Source organism: Ascaphus truei, chromosome 5, assembly GCF_040206685.1.
Source record: "Ascaphus truei isolate aAscTru1 chromosome 5, aAscTru1.hap1, whole genome shotgun sequence".
In the NCBI taxonomy this organism is placed as follows: domain Eukaryota; kingdom Metazoa; phylum Chordata; class Amphibia; order Anura; family Ascaphidae; genus Ascaphus; species Ascaphus truei.
In genome coordinates this window covers 242,647,283-242,667,255 of record NC_134487.1, presented here as the reverse complement: position 1 = coordinate 242,667,255, position 19,973 = coordinate 242,647,283, and positions in this window count along the sequence as shown.

The following is a 19,973-nucleotide window of genomic DNA, read 5'->3' as shown; positions in this document are numbered from 1 at the left end:
GTGTGTGTATGTGTATGTGTGTGTATATATATATACATATATATATATTTATTGTGTCTCATTATTTTATTTTTACAGGGACTATCCCAATGAGGCTTTGAGGGGTGGGTTTATTCCCACAAGCTCATGCCTTCAGGGAATCATTGTGCCTTCTTAGGACTTTATTGCATGAGACTTTTTCACTCATTTAATTCATTGATATATAATAATAATCTAGTCTCATGTTCTGTGTTCCTATTTATGCGTGACCTAATACATAGTATATAGATACTGTACATTGATCCTGCACTAGAGCGCTTATACCACTAAACACTTTTTTCAGTTGTGAATAGTCATCATTTTCTGGTCAGTTCATGAAAACTTCTCTAAAAAATGCTTTTTTTTCACATAAAAGGCTTTGTATTTCAACAAAGTTAAATGCACTTTAGAAGTATTTTTGGATGTTCAAATACAAAAAAAGTAGGACAAATGGTATTAAACTTTAAATGAAAAACTGTTTCTAGGTGCAGAAGTCACTTGGCACTTATTGAGCCTATCAAACATCATACTTTTATCAGCTCATAAATGACACTTTTTTGTGTCTTAGTCTTGCACAGCTTGGCCAGGTTTGTCTCTGGGTGACTAAAAAAAATAGTTTCATTATGCAGCTGTCTAGGATCCAATGTTTGCTTTGGCTCTGTATATTTATTTTTGCATATCTGCTTATTGAGGGAAGAATGCATAGCAGAATTGTTTAACCAGCTCAACTCAACATCAAAAGTAACACGCAAAAGCATTTTACACAATAAGGGGGTCATTTATCAAAGTGCAAAAATTAGACAAAAAAACTGCACCAGATTTATTTAAATCAGCAAACCAGGTTGCATTGCTTGTTTTTTGTTGTTACAGGATTGAAGCAGGGGGTCTCTGGAGCTGAAACCCAGCTCTGGGGATCCACTGCCTTCAGAGACACTTACCTCCCTAGGGGTGCCAGTATCTCTGCAGCAAGAGAACACGTGTGTCTAACATAATGGCAGCATTTAAATGTCCCGTGACCCAAAAGTAAGCCAGGTCATCATCCCTTGCAGATTCCTATTGACCCACGTGACCTGGACATTTAAACTTCATAGAGATACCGGCACCCCCTACAGAGGTAAGTATCTCTGCAAGCAAGGTGTCCCCGCAGCTGAAATTAATTGGGTTCAGCTCCAGAGACACCCTGCTTCAAGCCTATAACAACAAAAAAGGTGAGAAATGCAGCCTGGAGTGCTGCTTTAAGGACCAATATTCCCAGTTAAATCAACTGGATTTTCTTGTTTGATAGATCTAGTACAGTCATTTTGCACCTGTTTTTCAACCATGTGACTTCGACAAATAACCACCTATATGAAAACAAGGCATTCATAAAAATCTACAAATATATATGTAACAGGGTATGTCCCATAATACCTTTCTTTCCCCAAATAGTGTATCTGTTACGTAAGTCCTGTTAACTCCAGACAGTAACAGGTTAATCTATGGGCCAGTGCCCCCCCCCCCCCCCCCTCCCTTGAGCTTCACTTGTAAGTGAAGGAAGTTAGGTGGTGACTCATGGCTTGTGTACAGCCTATCAGAGATGGGTACAGTCCATGAGTCCGCCCCTTCCAGAGACTTCCAAGTGAGAGTAGCAAAATGAGTTAGTCTTGTGCTGGGAGGAGAAGAGAGCACAAGGGCTGTCAGTCTTCTCCATCGGGGGAAAGCATGCCACCCCAGGCCGAAAGACCTGGGGACCGTAAAGACTCAAGGCCCCATACTACCGGGGTAAGCACCATCCAGAAGTCCTGGGACTTTGGACATCAACATATAAGCTGCAACAAAGAGCTGCAGTGATGCACAATAAATCTATCTGTTCACTATACCTCTGCCAGGGTGTCAGTTCCAGGGTACGAGGGGTAAGGACTGTTGTGGTGGGAGCTGACGTCCTGCACCCCAGGAGCCCTTCACAGCTGGAGGCGCTGAAGCACTGAAGATACAGAACCAAAGAACCCCAAAAGCCTGTCCTGTTGCCCCTTACCATTGCGGCTATACTCAGCTCTCCTGAACCAGCAGGTATGCCTCAGCACCAAACTAACATTACTAACAGCAGTGGATCTCCAAGTTTGGGTGGGGGGGAACAGTGTTACATATACAAATAAAAGTATACATCTGATCACATACATATATTCTTATTCATTGCGAGAGAACAGGTAGCAATCTCTTCTTTCAGGAACTTTAATGCAAATAGTACAAAAGTACTATTTTTCAATAAAAATAGTTAGTGGTGGTCTTATAGAGGCCCTAATGGGACATTAACAAATACCTAAGGGTCTATAGGGTTGCCAGGTGTCTGGTTTTGAACCGGACAGTCCGATATTTTCCCCCTGCGCTGTAAGGATTCTGCTCGATCCGTGCTGGGTTTTCACTACGGTCCAGGTTTTTTGCCTCTCCAGCCCTTTCTGCTCACTGTGGCCATTTTTGGGTACTGGCAGCCTGCTTTCGGCTGCAGTTGCTTTGGGGAGTTGCCGAGCAAAGTTCTACCGTTTGCAGCTCCTGTTGGTCTTTGCAGTTACACTTTACCATCTTGCCTGTTTTAATTCCTTGTTGCTGACCCCGGACTGTGACCCCGACCTCGCTGCCTTCCGCCTGCCGTGACCCCCGCCTGTCTCCTGGACTTTGCAACTCTGCCACCAGCCCTGACACCCGCTTCCATACCGACTACGTATACTCTTACAAAACTCTGTCCCTGGGCTGTGGTTGGTTTATTTGCATCCCTACCTCAACCCTGCGGTCCGCTTCCTGATTTGAGACGAGCACCGTCACATGCGTCCGGTATAAAATGAAAGGTCATATTGGACATGTATGTGTCCGGTATTACCTCTCTCCGAACGTAGGGTGGCTGCGAGGAGCCTGGCCACCGCTCAGAGCAATTGCTGCCGGGCCTGGCTCTCCCCCAGCTGCAGACTTCTCGCTCACTGTCTGTTGCACGCCGAGATGTCTGATGCTGACACACGCCGGACTTGTTTGCTAAGCTGTATGCTAAATTGCACAATTTAGGTGAAGGGTGATAGTGCTTGCTGGACCATAGAAAAAATAATAATTTAAATAACAGTTCTTCCGTAAAGAGCTAGCAAAAAGTAAAACTTTCTTTTAATATACATTGTGGCAGAGTCCCCCCAGCTGATAGGACCGATCAATAACAGGAAAACAAATTGAGGATGGAATTTATTGGTGATTCTATGGGACTTATGTACAAAGGTTTGCAAGTGACTTTCTTTGCGCAATATTTGCTCATGTCAAACTCAATTTCGATTGTGGTTGTGTGTGACTAATTAAGGCCTAATTTTTCCATCTGGGCCAGCTGCATCAAAACACTTATTTTTATTTGTTTTGGCGCACAGAGATGAACTGAGCTGGGCGTTCAGATGTAAATGGTACAAACTAAAACATAATACTTCTGTGCACCACAAAATCAATTACCGTAGAAGTGCATAAAAACCATACGTTGTGTTGGTATATAACCTCAAAAGACTCTTAGTAATTTTATTCTCTGCTAAAACTATTATGTGTCAACCCAAAAATTTGAAGTAGCACAGCTATTTCTTTATATATGTGTTGTTGAGTATGGCTATTAGAAATTCTGTTACTGTAATAACTGATATTTACTTATACGAGTTATATATAGGACGCACATTTTTGTAAGCTTTGTATTACTTTTTAGCACTGACATTTTGACACACAAACATTTTTTAAATATAATGTTAGTACATAGACCTCTCTATCTGAGTCAGATATTTACCTTAAGCCTATCAAACCTGAGGACAGTTGTTGCAATCAGACAGATATACAAACCCAATGTAGCAGAGTACCTACTGTAGGATCTCAATGTGTTAAAGAGATCTCAGGGTGAAGCTTTGGATCCCTGCCTGTGAGCAAGAAACCCTGCAGGTGAAGAAAAAGGAACCTCTCACATACATATGTTCCGAAGAAGACTGTTTTTGGCACTGGGACCAAATTGCGGGACGAAGACTTCCTCGGAGGATTATCCCTGCTGGGGGTCTGATCCTAAAGCATCGGTCCCACTAAGTTTGACCATGGCAGACACTGCCGTCGAAGCCACGGCTTTAAGCTTTTATGTCACGGCTCCGGAGCCTGCAAGTCTTGCTACATCTGTATTCTGCAGCATTATGAGATGGCTGGAAAAGGATTGTACAGTATGAGGTTAGGGTTGCCACATTTAAGTTTTTCAAAATACAGGACGCCAAAATCCAGTAGGAAAATGTAATTTAAATACAGACATTATCTATATGTTTTAAGGGCAAAAACACACTGTTTCTCCACCCCCATTCTCTCCCCCCACTCCATCAATGTCTCCTCCATCCATCTCTCAGCCCCCCTCCTCCCTCCATCTCTCAGTCCCCCTCCTCCCCCCATCTCTCAGCCCCCTTCTCCCTCCATAACTCCCCCTCCATCTCTCAACCCCTTCCTTCATCCATCTCTCAACCCCCTTCCTTCTTCGATCTCTCAACCCCCCTACTCCATCTCTCAAACCCCCTCCTCCTAACTGCCCCCTTCTCCTCACAGCCCCCTTCCCCCTCACAGCCCCTGTTCTCTTCACAGCCCCCTCCTCCTCCTCACAGCCCCCTCCTCCTCCTCACAGTCCCCCCTCCTCCTCTCCACCGCTTCCTCCTCTCCACCTCCTCCTCACATCCCCCCTCCTCCTCACATCCCCCTCTTCCTCCTTACTGACACCCCCATCTCCTCCCCACAGCCCCAGTCCTCCTCACAGCCTCGTCCTCCTCACAGCCCGTCCCCCTCACAACCCGTCCCCCTCACAGCCTCCCTCTCCTCCTCACAGCCTCCCCTCCTCTTCACAGCCTCACATCCCCCCTCCTCCTCTTCCTCACAGCCCCCTCCTCCGCAAAGCCCCCCACCTCCTCCTCACAGCCCACATCTTCCTCCTCACAGCCCCTTCCTCTTCCTCCCTGCCGCCTCCTCCTCACAGCCCTGTCCTCCTCCACACAGTCCCCCCTCCTCCTCACATCCTCCCCACCTCCTCACAGCCTCCACCTCCTCCTCACATCCCCCCCTCCTCACATCCCGCTCTTCCTCCATACAGACCCCCATCTCCTCCTCACAGCACCCGTCCTCCTCACAGCCCCCCTCCTCCTCCTCACCTCCTCACAGCCTCCACCTCCTCCTCACATCCCCCCCTCCTCACATCCCGCTCTTCCTCCTTACAGACCCCCATCTTCCTCCTCACAGCCCCGTCCTCTTCCTCCCAGCCCCCTCATCCTCCTCACAGTCCCCCCTCCTCCTCTCATCCTCCCCACCTACTCACAGCCTCCACCTCCTCCTCACATCCCCCCCTCCTCACATCCCGCTCTTCCTCCTTACAGACCCCCTCTTCCTCCTCACAGCCCCTTCCTCTTCCTCCCAGCCCCCTCCTCCTCACAGCCCCCATCCTCCTCACAGCCCCGTCCTCCTAACAGCCCCCTCATCCTCCTCACAGATCCCCTCCTCCTCTCATCCTCCCCACCTCCTCACAGCCTCCACCTCCTCCTCACATCCCCCCTCCTCCTCACATCCCGCTCTTCCTCATTACAGACCCCCATCTCCTCCTCACAGCCCCGTCCTCCTCCCACAGCCTCCCCCTCCTCTTCCTCCTCACATCCCCCTCCTCTTCCTCACATCCCCCCTCCTCCTCTTCCTCACAGTCCCTCCACCTCACAGCCCACATCTTCCTCCTCACAGCCAACCTTCTCCTCACAGACCCCTCCTCTTCCTCACAGCCCCCTCCTCCTCAGAGCCCCCTCCTCCTCTTCCTCCTCACAGTCCCCCTCCTCCTCCTCCTCCTCACATCCTCCCCACCTCCTCACAGCCTCCACCTCCTCCTCACATCCCCCCTCCACCTCACAGCCCACATCTTCCTCCTCACAGCCAACCTTCTCCTCACAGATCCCTCCTCTTCCTCACAGCCCCCTCCTCCTCACAGCCCCCTCAGCCTCCTCACAATCCCCCTCCTCCTCCTCCTCCTCCTCCTCCTCACATCCCCCCTCCTCCTCACATCCCCCTCTTCCTCCATACAGACCCCACCTCCTCCTCACAGCCCCATCCTCCACACAGCCCGTCCTCCTCCTCCTCCTCACAGCCTCCCCCTCCTCTTCCTCCTCACATCCCCCCTCCTCTTCCTCACATCCCCCTCCTCTTCCTAACAGCACCCTCATCCTCAAAGCCCCCCACCTCCTCCTCACAGCCCCTCCACCTCACAGCCCACATCTTCCTACTCATAGCCCACCTTCTTCTCCTCACAGCCCCCGTCCTCCTCCATACAGGCCCATCATCCTCCTAACAGTCCCCCCTCCTCCTCACATCCTCCACCTCCTCCTCACATCCCCCTCCTCCTCACATCCCCCTCTTCCTCCATACAGACCCCATCTCCTCCTCACAGCCCCTGTCCTCCTTACATCCCCCCTCCTCCTCTTCCTCACATCCCCCATCCTCTTCCTCACAGCCCCCATCCTCCTCAAAGCCCCCCACCTCCTCCTCACAGCCCCCATCCACCTCACAGCCCACATCTTCCTCCTCACAGCCCACCTTCTCCTCACAGCCCCCTCCTCCTCACAGCCCGTCCTCCTCCATACAGCCCCCTCATCCTCCTCACAGTCCCCCCTCGTCCTCCTCCTCACATCCTCCCCCCCTCCTCACATCCCCCTCTTCCTCCTTACAGACCCCCGCCACCTCCTCACAGTCCCCGTCCTCCTCACAGCCCCGTCCTCCACACAGCCCGTCCTCCTCCTCACAGCCTCCCCCTCTTCACATCCCCCCTCCTCCTCTTCCTCACAGTCCCCTCCTCCTCCTCAAAGCCCCACCTCCCCCTCACAGCCACTCCACCTCACAGCCCACATCTTCCTCCTCACAGCCCACCATCTTCTCCTCACAGCCCCCTCCTCCTCACATCCCCCATCCACCTCACAGCCCCCGTTCTCCTCCATACAGCCCCCTCATCCTCCTAAAAGTCCCCCCTCCTCCTCACATCCTCCACCTCCTCCTCACATAACCTTCCTCCTCACATCCCCCTCTTCCTCCATACATACCCCAAACTCCTCCTCACAGCCCCCTCCTCCTCACAGCCCCCTCCTCCTCACAGCCCCCATCCACCTCACAGCCCACATCTTCCTCCTCACAGCCCACCTTCTTCTCCTCACAGCCCCTGTCCTCCTTACATCCCCCCTCCTCCTCTTCCTCACATCCCCCATCCTCTTCCTCACAGCCCCCATCCTCCTCAAAGCCCCCCACCTCCTCCTCACAGCCCCCATCCACCTCACAGCCCACATCTTCCTCCTCACAGCCCACCTTCTCCTCACAGCCCCCTCCTCCTCACAGCCCGTCCTCCTCCATACAGCCCCCTCATCCTCCTCACAGTCCCCCCTCGTCCTCCTCCTCACATCCTCCCCCCCTCCTCACATCCCCCTCTTCCTCCTTACAGACCCCCGCCACCTCCTCACAGTCCCCGTCCTCCTCACAGCCCCGTCCTCCACACAGCCCGTCCTCCTCCTCACAGCCTCCCCCTCTTCACATCCCCCCTCCTCCTCTTCCTCACAGTCCCCTCCTCCTCCTCAAAGCCCCACCTCCCCCTCACAGCCACTCCACCTCACAGCCCACATCTTCCTCCTCACAGCCCACCATCTTCTCCTCACAGCCCCCTCCTCCTCACATCCCCCATCCACCTCACAGCCCCCGTTCTCCTCCATACAGCCCCCTCATCCTCCTAAAAGTCCCCCCTCCTCCTCACATCCTCCACCTCCTCCTCACATAACCTTCCTCCTCACATCCCCCTCTTCCTCCATACATACCCCAAACTCCTCCTCACAGCCCCCTCCTCCTCACAGCCCCCTCCTCCTCACAGCCCCCATCCACCTCACAGCCCACATCTTCCTCCTCACAGCCCACCTTCTTCTCCTCACAGCCCCCTCCTCCTCACATCCCCATCCACCTCACAGCCCCCGTTCTCCTCCATACAGCTCCCTCATCCTCCTAAAAGTCCCCCCTCCTCCTCACGTCCTCCACCTCCTCCTCACATACCCCTCCTCCTCACATCCCCCTCTTCCTCCATACAGACCCCAAACTCCTCCTCACAGCCCTGTCCTCCTCACAGCCTCCCCCTCCTCTTCCTCCTCACATACCCCCTCCTCCTCTTCCTCACATCCCCACCCTCCTCAAAGCCCCACCTCCTCCTCACAGCCCCCTCCTCTCCTCACAGCCCCCGTTCTTCTCCTCACAGTCCCCTCCTCCTCCTCACATCCTCCCCACCTCCTCACAGCCTCCACCTCCTCCTCACACCCCCCCTCCTCCTCACATCCCCCTTTCCTCCTTATAGACCCCCATCTCCTCCTCACAGCCCCTGTCCTCCTCACAGCCCTGTCCTCCTCACAGCCCCCTCCACCTCACAGCCACCCATCCTCCTCCTCACAGCCCCCTCATCCTCCTCACAGTCCCCCTCATCCTCCTCACATCCTCCCCACCTCCTCACAGCCTCCAGCTCCTCCTCACAGTCCCCCTCCTCCTCCTCACATCCTCCCCACCTCCTTACAGCCTCCACCTCCTCCTCACATCCCCCTCTTCCTCCTTACAGACCCCATCTCCTCCTCACAGCCCCTGTTCTCCTCACAGCCCATCCTCCTCCTCCTCCTCCTCCTCACAGCTTCCCCCTTCTCTTCCTCCTCACATCCCCCCTCCTCTTCTTCCTCACAGCCCCCTCCACCTCACAGCCCACATCTTCCTCCTCACAGCCCACATCTCCTCCTCACAGCCCCTGTTCTCCTCACAGCCCATCCGCCTCCTCCTCCTCCTCCTCCTCACAGCCTCCCCCTTCTTTTCCTCCTCACATCCCCCCTCCTCTTCTTCCTCACAGCCCCCTCCACCTCACAGCCCACATCTTCCTCCTCACAGCCCACATCTTCCTCCTCACAGCTCACATCTTCCTCCTCACAGCCCACTTCTCCTCCTCACATCCCACTTCTCCTCACAGTCCCCACCTCCTCCTCACAGTCACCCTCCTCCTCCTCCGCAAAACCCCTCTCCTCCTTACATCCCCCTACTCCTCCTTACAGCCCCCTCCTCCAGCCCCCCTCCTCCTCACAGCCCCCCTCCACCTCCTCACAGCCCCCTTCCTCCTGGAGGCGGCAGCAGAGGTGGGTGAAGCTCACCCAAGCAGACACCGGAAGATGTAATTGACTTCAAGGTCATACCGCTGGGTAGGGCTCCACTACTGCCCTCTGATACTGCTACCATTGTCCTAAACCCCGCAGCCACCGTCCCCCGCCTCCTCCCATCATTGCTGGTCGACCTTCATTCCTAAATTGTCCTGTTGTCCCTGAAATACGGGACAATTATGTGTCCCAACAGACCTTTCAAGGACAATGGGACAATTAATTGATATAGGGGACAATCCCGTATATAGGGGACAATCCCGTATATACGGGATGTCTGGCAGCCCCATATGAGCTCGGTACCAGAAACTGGCTTAGCTGGGTGTTAGTTTGAACCTCATTATAATAGCAAGGAGAAAAAAAATAAGTGAGCCCTCCAGGTTTGTTGGGCTTTTGCAAATAGTTAAGCAATTTTATATTGGCTAGTTGTCAATGTTTATGTTTGAGCCAATGGACGCACATCTCCCATCTTGCATTGTCCAATATTCACTGTACCTCGCAACCTCGAGAAGAGCACCAACCCATTAAAAATAGGCAATACAGTCAGACACATAGACAGAGGGCGCAATTTTAGACTAAGATTGACAAAATATGCAATCCTGATGGCGATTCTGAAATAATAGAAAGAAGCCAATATATTGAAGTACTGTAAAATATATTGCATCACGCAATGGTTGACAGCTACTTACAATGTAGCAGAAGTAATAGGCATGTCGGATAACAATCCCATTATGACGTCACTGGGATGCAGGAGGTCTTGGCAAAGTGCTGTGTAATCCTACAGCTAAAAGTCCACTTTCACTAAGCTCTGTTAGGATTGAAAGCACTATCTGTGACAGTGCAAACTTAAAGACAGTTTAAACAGTAGGTTGGCAAGTGCACCCGACGCGTTTCGTCTTGGCTGAGACTTCCTCAGGGGTATATGCATGTATAACTACAACCTGCTATATAAAGGTGTAGATGCATTTTGATAGGTTAATTGTAAAGCCATAACAAACCAATCATTTGCTCTGTATTAGGTTCAATCAATTCACCAAATCACAAGGCCCGATAGAGAATTAACTCATTATGTCTAAGTATATAGAGCAGTACTTTTTATATTTATTAATACATTTTAAACATACTTTATAAAAAAACTATTATAATAAAATAATACTGACAGTATTAACATAAAAAGTAGTGCCCTATATGCAATCACAGAAATTATATACGGAAACATCTGTAACAACAGAAAGATAATAATTGAATATTGATATGATAAATTGTACATTTAGGACAGTTAGAGACAGATGTAACACACATCTTCAATTGCATCTGTCCATGTATGGGAACAGATATAACCCAAAAATTAGACTTATGTGATTGGGATAGGAGATATTTTCCAGTAATGTTTAATTGATGAGAAAGGCTCCCAAGTCAATGTCCACATTTAACCCATGTGGGACAAGCATTTTAAGGGTGTGGATCCACCTGCTTTCCAGTTTGGATATTTCATTCACAATGTTTCCCCCCCCCTCCAATTGGATTCTAATAATTCTATTCCCATACATGTAATCCCTCTGGGACTTTGATTGTGAAATTCCTTGAAATGTTTTGATAAATTATGCTGCAAAAAATCTTTTGTAAGTTTATGTGTTCCGCAAATCTTCGTTTTACATTTCTGGTATTGCAACCAATGTATTGCTTTTTGCAGGGGCATTGAATGAGATAAACTGCATTAACTGAATCACAGTTTATGAAATTATTGATAGTATATTCTGTTTTTGTTCGAGTTGAACTGATTCCCTTAACCTGTTTTGGATCTTCCATGTTTAATTTGCACATTTTGCATTTGAGACATTGAAAGAACCCCTTAATGTTCAAAAATGAGTGAGGTTTGATGCTTTTGCTAGATTTTAAGCAGCTAGGTGCTATTTTGGTTTTCAGTGTGTCTGCTTTGGTAAATAGAATTCTGGGGATGTCTGGAAGATTATATTTTAATATGGGGCTAGATGCCAGTGTTTCTTAAAAATACGTTATATCTTAGGATATACAGTATATATATATATATATATATATATATATATATATATATATATATATATATGTAGCCATGTGTAAAATTGGTGTACATATCTCTTTCTCATGCTGGCAGTAATCCTGGTAAGTATGCAGGGTTGCCAGTAACAGTCATGGAGGTTTGCCCTCAAACCCTGGTGAGGTGTCATATGTCCCAAAGGAAGTGACAACATGCTGTGTGTCCACGATTAGTGGCATCAGAGATGTGCCTGTTCCTGAGGTGATATAAGACACAGCACTGCCTAAAGTTAGCTGTTCAGTCCTGTTGGTGTTCTGACTCTGTCCAGGAGAGGCACGTGGAGGTCTGCAACAGTGTTGCAGTGGTCTGATGCAAGAGCTGTGAGTCTGTGCAGCTCTGAGCAGAGAGACAGAGAAGCTGGTGAATCTCCCTATGGGGAGAGGTGGAGAGCAACTCTATTAGAGGAGAAGGAACCTTCCTAATGGAGTGCAGCAAAGGAATGAGCGGCTAAGCTGATAGCTGTGAGGGGCAGTTGGCCCATAACACCATGCCAATAAAGATATCCTTGATAAAAGATACTCTCATGTATGAGTCTGTAATTACTCTGCAGAGGAAGGCACCACAGAGGAGTTCCTCATGAGAACCATCCCCATGCGGACGCAGGGATCCTGATGAGGTGGAGGCGCTGCACTGGATATAGGTAGGACTCGCACACACTACCTCAGCTGCCTGTCTGGGTTGGCAATCCCCACACAACATCATGCGGGAGACTCAGGAGTCCTGTTGCCAACAGGTGCACCACCAGACACGACCATGTAATGGGGACTGGTTAGACCACAGGGGCCAATGTGAGATTGGGTGGGTCAGGCCATACAGAATACCCGTTACATTTGGAGGCGCTGCTGAGATACCTGTCAACAGGACAGGCTTTTGCTAGGCACACTGGGAAACAGGAGAGTGTATGCTGCCACTTTGTGTTGTGTTGGGACAGACCTAGGGGTAGTCAGGGGGCTGATGGAGTATTGTCAGCTCGCAGGGATGACCTAGGGGCCTGAAAGGAGTTGGGGGTTTGGAGCCGGGCTATAGCTGTCCTAGTCACCTTGAGGCAGTGCTAGTGGTAGGATGCCTGAAGGGATAGCCTGTTAACAAGGTCAGGAATTCTGGACAGGGTCTGCGCTAGGCTAGCCAACAGTAGGTAGACGCCCAAGTACTGCATGGAAGAGCCAGAGTACTCTAGCCCATTCCAGACCACTTACCGAAGGGAGCACAGACTGGGAGGAAGGAGATACAGCAGACACAGTGAGAGTGAGCCTAGCCTGAGGTAGTGCAAACACGAGTCCAGCCTACATTAGGTACACAAGGTGGTGCACAAGGCAATCTTTATTGTACCAGTATGGCAGCTGCCCCGCGGAGAGGAGCTCCATGTACAATAACCGCAAAAATAAAATGAATATGGCGACCGCAAGAATGGAGGATCCGCGCGGTGCGGAAGGTCCAAGATGGCAGACAGAGGCAGATGGAGGGAGCGCACATGGCGTGCGTTCCACTGAAGAGCAAGTGGCAGAAACGACTTTTACGAGCCTGCTGTGGGAAGGCACGAAAGCTGTGGCCGCGCCGTTTTGGTCCTGCCTGGGACCTAGGTGTGCTACCCCTGAAGACATTGAGGAGGACATTGTAGTGATGTGTGGGGAACATGATGGGAGTGCCTGTCAGTCGACGTACAAACAATCAAAAGCTACCTCAACTGTTGTAGAGACTGACAATACAAACCAAAATGGTGGCTCCCTCTTCCCTGGGAGACCGCGTGGACCAGTCGCAGAAAATTCTGCAGATGCGGGACTTGCAGAGAGTTGGCCAGGAGTGGCGCCAATAGGAAAACCCCACCCTGATGGGGAGTATGGCGCGAAAGCTGCAGCCGCGCCCTCATGGACTATGACTAACTCAGCCCCAGTGCGGGGTCATCCGATCAACCTATGGGACCTCCCCCTAATCTCAACCAGGGGGAGTGGCTTCCAATTATGCCAAGTGGGAATGGATCCAGCTGAGCGAGGAGCTGGTGAACCGGCCGCACCCTTACAGAAAATAGTTCCTGTAATTAGGGCTGCCTATGGAGAAAAAGACAAAGACTCTGGAAGAAATTGGCCGGGGATGGCGCCAAATAAGGAGTGGTGCTCAGGGGGTGGTGGCGCGAAACCCGAGGCCGCGCCCCCCAGGATTGTGAAAAGTCCAGCACTTATACCAGGACATTCAATAAATTTGTGGGACCCTCCCCTAATCTCCACTAGTGGGGGTGGTTTTCAGCTTTGCCAGATGCGGGTGGAGCTAGCTGAGGGAGGGGTTGGCAAACCAGCCCCTGCCCTTCAGTCACTAGGAACCTGTAATCAGAGGTGACTCCTATTGAGAGGGCCTCCTGTAGTGACCATGGCCTGCAAACCTGAAGAAGGATCCATGATATCCACCCAGCCCTATTCGGCCCCAGGAGGCTTCCTGGTACTTCGAATGGCGGGCACCGAGACAGTGGCATGCCTATGCCTACAGTGCCGACTACCGGGGGGCGCAGTGGGTACAGCTGCGCGATGCCCGCAATGTGGCCTCCAATATCTGTGGCCAATGCCGACCTTCGTGCCGGTCCAGGCCGTGGAGGCAGCGGGAGACGTAGCCATGTTATCGGCGGAACTCCCAGGTGTGCTCTGGAGGGAGTCTGTGGATTCCGGAGCATGGGGATCGGGGCCGGTTATTAAAACCGAGCCGGAGGAAAAAGACAATATCAGCAGCAGTGCTGGGCGAGAGAACCACCGGCGGTCACCAAGCGGAATGCCCCTCCCCAAGTCGAGGGTGGCAACGGCGGAGGACGGGCGGTGCCAGGCCCAAGCGTTGCAGCAGAGGAAAGCTGAGCTACCGGATGTCGTGGTGGAGGAAGAGGTCTCGCTTGGGGACCCAACCCAGGACGGCGGCGCCTCCAGTATGGACAAGGACGTCACTTCCGGTGGCCGGAGCAGTGTTTCCCGATCACCAGGGTCGAAGAAGAGCTGGCAGGCCCTGCGGAAGCCTGGGAGCAGCGAGACCGGAGTAGCGGAGAGCCCCTGCGGTGGCACCGGACCAGGTAGTGGTGGAGAGCGGGTCGGAACCCCGTGGATACCGACAGCCCATCCCTATGCCCAACCCCAGGCCCTAGTTAAAACCCTGACCCCTGTCACCTTTTCCCATGGGTCATCTTCGAGCCAGGGGATGTCTGGGGGTCCCGAGTCACCTCCGAGGCACGGACAGGGGAGACCCTGGACGGCTTTACATCTGATGATGGGTCTGCGGGTGGGAGGTACTCTCGGCACGTGTCCGTGTTGAGTGACTGCCCAAGTGTTGTCACGTCACCCTTGCCAGTAGGCCCAAGAGGGTAGGGTCTCAGTCTCGGTCTTCCGGGACATCCGGGTGTCTTCCTGGGGGCAACTAGAGGAGGGAGAGTTGGTGGAGTCAGCTCAGGAAGAGATTAGGGAGACCCGGTGGTGGGCCCCCTTATTTGAGGGATACGAGGCCTGGCTCGATCGCACCAGGTTCCTTTTGGAGAAAGATGGGGTGGTGGATCACTGGTGGGCTAAGGGGGAGTTCACTGAGGAGGGTCGGCTAAAGGCGTTACAGGACCGTTGGTACGAGATTAGCCATGGACTGATAGAACCCTTGGGTCCCAGCAAATTGGAAGATCCGGTGGACCCGGATGAACCCCTATCGTGGGTGTTGCTAGGGAAAGCGGGTAACACTAGGTTGATACGGTCTAGCCGGGCGGAAAGAGCCATCATAACCAAATATAAAAATGTGCATGGATTAGAGTATCCCTATGTCCCCGAACCCCTCATGCAGGAGATAGAGGATCAGAGGGATGGGTGGTTGCGAGAAAACATAGAGCTATACCTGATGAACAAAGGTGGCGCGATTACTGGGCATAAGGCGGAGGAGAGGATCTCCCAACTGATGCGGGTGTGGAGCATAGGTCGTAGCATCTATATGCATAAGGCTGTATATAGACCCGAGAATGGTTTACCACGGGAGTACAGCACAACTGTCACTGATATGGGTGGTCGGGAAGTAAAGAAGCCTGACCCTCGTCACTATTATTAGGAAGACAGGATAGTGATGTTGTGCTAGCTAGTGCCACCTGCTAGTCAGTGCGCACCATGATAGTACTATGGAAACTGATGTTCTAACTAATTATGTTTTGCAGTGCTACCTGAAGGAAGGTTCCGCAAATTTAGATCCCAGCCGGGCCGTTGGGTTCCACCAGGGGGAGAATGTAGCCATATGTAAAATAGGCGTACATATCTCTTTCTCATGCTGGCAGTAATCCTGGTAAGTATGCAGGGTTGCCAGTAACAGTCATGGAGGTTTGCCCTCAAACCCTGGTGAGGTGTCATATGTCCCAAAGGAAGTGACAACACGATTAGTGACATCAGAGATGTGCCTGTTCCTGAGGTGATATAAGACACAGCACTGCCTAAAATAAGAGAGAGAGAGAGAGAGAGAGAGAGAGAGAGAGAGAGAGAGAGAGTATTTTCAAAAGCAGTATGTATTGAAGAGAATTCAGGCACTTAAAAACAGGATCAAAGTATTACGTTACTTAACTCAGGCTTCTGCCTGCTTTATTTTCATCCAAGTAAGGGACTGCAGCTTTAACACGTGTAGGCAGGAGGCACTCAGCTATTAACATTCAGCGGTTTTACTCATATCAGTGTTATAGCCTTTCACACAGTGTCATTCTTAAGAACCAAACCAAATCCTATCCCATTCAGGGATCTAACTACACAGCAGAATCAGCCTCTCTAACTGCTGCTGGGCCAACTAACCTGGTTCCCCAGCATAAAACAATGGCCTCTCATTTAGGGTCACTAGATAAAGCATATAGTCTTTTAGATACGGCAATAAACATGTGTTTATCTTAAATGTTCGTGGTGGGAATTCGGTCCCAAGTGTCCAGTCAAATCCTCTGGTACTGTGATACTTGAAGGGGCCGTCCACCCCGAACTGGATGCAGGGGAGCAGCGAAACCCCCAGTCTCCAGGCTCTAAGAAGAGAGACTGAAATGCAAACCTCTCTGCTCTACATACCTGTGCTAGTGATTAGGAGAGCAGGTGAGGGAGAATTAAACACATTGTAATCTGTGGTCAGGATTTTCCATCCACCAGCCTGAGTTAATGTGAAGCTGTGGAATGGATAATTTTGCACAATTCCTGCACTTTCTGACCTAAAACGGGGCAGAAAGCTGCATAACATCTTTGGACAATGTCACATATCCCCCTCCCCAGCTCACACCTACTGGGGTAAGTGGCCATGGACCTCACTGGGGTGAGCGTCCTACCTGAAATACTTGAGCTAACTCCCCAGTACAAAATTAAGCATTCACATGACACGAATATGAACTTTTTTCCACGGCAATTATGGACAATAGGTTTCGTCATAAGAGACTATACTTGGCAAACCTATTTTATTGCTCTCTATCAGGGAACTATTTTGAAAAATAAATGTCTAGCACAAATTCTTATAACCCAGGATATGATAAATATACTCACAAAACTAGACAGTTTCTATTACCTCCCTGGGTTTTTCTTTTCTACTCTAGAATATGAGCCTCATTATATATTTACCAACCAAAAGGGCCATCAACCCTGTATAGTAATTTGTAGTTTAGCTACATTTTCAACACAGAGAACCAATATAACATTGCAATAGTTACAAAATGCTTATTCTAGAGGCCTAATATAGCATAACTACACTAGCTTATTTGCAAAGTTAAGTGTCCGTGACATAGTCCACACATGTAAAAAAAAAAATCAGTCAGGTCCCCAAACATTTTTTTTTCTTTGACTTCCAGTCCATTACATCCTCTGACTTTATTTCAACACCCGCTGCAGCCTGCAAATGACTGGACTGTTTCTTCAGCCACTGATGAGACACTCGGAGCGGATTCTCCTTGGCTCCACACTGTGGTCCTGAGTGGCGAGATCTGGAACTATTCAGGTGCAGCGTTGACCTTAGTCGCTTTTTCTTTTCAATCTTTGAACCATCTAGGCTCTTCTTACTGAGATGTCTCCTCTCATCATAAATCTTTGATTTCCCTTTTGGGGCCATTAACAGGCCTTTGGGTTTTGGAGACCTAATTGCCTCTGTATAAACGTAGTCCATATTAACAATGTCATCAGGATTTTTCATCAAGTTTGTGTTTTCAGGAACTGCCACCCACTTGGCTAAAACATCTTCTGTGGTGGCCTGGGTGTGTTCACTAGTTTGATAATCATCTGGACAATGTACTGTAAATGAAATTGAGGATCTGTATTTTTGAATCCCAGATCAGGGAGTATATTCTCAGTGTTCTCAGGAGGGTGCCTATCTGTTTCTGGAATAACAGCAGCACAATCAAAGTCAATTCTTTCTCCTTCCTCTTTGTCATCAGTGAGGGCATTGAGTTTACTTTCCCTGGTCTCCTTTTGTGACCGTGTCTCTTTTAGCCTTGGAATCTCTTTCTCCAACTTCATCTTTATAGCAAATCGTAATATTGCAACAGCATTGAAGATACACATACAGGAACGTACAGCTTGCTTGGCTAGGAGGTAGGATTGATATCCCGACTGAACCACTCTAGCGGCTTCTAATTCAACTTCTTTGGAGTTGAGTCGTGATTCCATGTCTGTCATCTGTTTCAGCGCAAGGTTTAACTCTGTTTCCTTTTCTCTATTCTTGACCTGCAGCTGCAGGTGCTCCTCCTGGGTCTTGTCCAGCTCCAGCAGCAGCCGGGCCCCCTCATTTGCCGTGTGGTCCAGCTGCTTGTGGATATCGGCCATCTCGCTTTCATAGCGCAATGTCAGGCAGACCACCAGACGGACGGACATCTCCTCCCTTTCGGCGCACTGTATCTCGCGCTCAGCCATCTGCTTCTGCAGCTCTTCCTGCATTTCTAACTTTTCCTGGATCAATTGCTTCTCCACTTTTCCTGCTTGGTGAAGCTTCTTATCACCTTCACTGATCTGGTCAGTCAAGTCTGAATTTTTCTGTGTCAGAATTACATTCTCTCTCTTTACAGTCTCTAAATTACTCAGGGCATTTTCACAGGTTTCCTTAAATATTCCCAGCTGTGTTCAGACCGTGGCCCTCCAGGCGTAAGTGTTGCACCTCTGTGCTGAGCGCGTGAACCTCTTGTAGAACCTTCCCATATTTCTGTTTTAGGATAGCAATCGATTTGTCAGACTTAATCTGTTTTTCATCCATGGTGGCAATTACGGTGTTGGCCTTTTCCAGACTAGTCGTCACCTCTTCCAACTCACTCCGTAAGAGACACTCTGTTTTCTTCAAAGCCTCGTACTCTTGTAAAGCTGGGAGTATACACCTCTGTAACTTGGCGTTCACTTCTCGCTCCTTATTGTTAGCTTCTCGTTCCTTCTTGTTATATTCTTGCTCCTTCTTCCAACATTCTTGCTCCTTCACCAATCCCTGCCACAGGACTTCATAATCATGGCGGGCAGCTTGGATTGCAGAAACCAAAGCCTCTTTATCCTGGATCAAGGATTCATCTTCCCTTTGCTCCTCCTTTTCCTTTGCCACTGTTCCCGTGACAATTCTGCCGGTCACTCCGTTCTGCAGCACATCTCGGCGCCTTTCTGACGCATGTTGTCCTGACAGCGCAGGTTCAAATGGTTCAGTCACTTCCCCTGTGACTTGAGGAACAGTTTTCTTTTCTTCTTCTTTCTTTTTGCTTTATTAGCTCCAGAGATATCAGTGGTACTGGGCACATACTCACTGGTATCAGCTTCCACATCTTGCTTGCACTCACAGGGCATTGCTTGCTTTTGAAGCTGTTTGTCTTTGAAGATTTGGGGGCACACATCTTCCATGTGACCTACTCTATGACAGGCCCAGCATACTAAATTCATCTGTGGGTACGGCTCTCTTCCAGGGGCCACATACGAGTCGTCGTCATCATCATGGTGTGGCCTGAAGGGACACTGTTTTTCATGGTTATGTACATTACAAAACAAACATTTCACGTCGGCCATTTTAGAAACCCGGCAGGGACAACTTGCTAGCTGCAATTTTCACTTTCTTCAGCAAAACATTTTGGTTTTCTGTTTGGGTTCATTGTGCTATTGCATCCACACTTCGCACATTCTCTGTGTATGCTGGAAGCACAACTGATATACACAGTGGGACAGACTTCACTCATAGCATCTGTTCTTTTACTTCGGCTGTGTGGCCATTTTAAACCCCCGCATTTATTTGCAAACCCACAGACCTTTTAGTGTCGACCCGCATTCTCCACCATATGTGACAAATTTCTAGTGCTGACGCCTGTCTAGGTTCTTTCCGACACAGTCTTCTAGGGTTAATTATACAAAAACAGGATCATGCAAAGTATTACGTTTCTTAACTCAGGCTTCTGCCTGCTTTATTTTCATCCAAGTAAGGGACTGCAGCTTTAACATGTGTAGGCAGGAGGCACTCAGCTATTAACATTCAGCGGTTTTACTCATATCAGTGTTATAGCATTTCACACAGTGTCATTTTTAAGAATCAAACCAAATCAAATAAACAAAAATCCTATCCCATTCAGGGATCTAACTACACAGCAGAATCAGCCTCTCTAACTGCTGCTGGGCCAACTAACCTGGTTCCCCAGCATAAAACAATGGCCTCTCATTTAGGGTCACTAGATAAAGCATATAGTCTTTTAGATACGGCAATAAACATGTGTTTATCTTATCTGTTCATGGTGG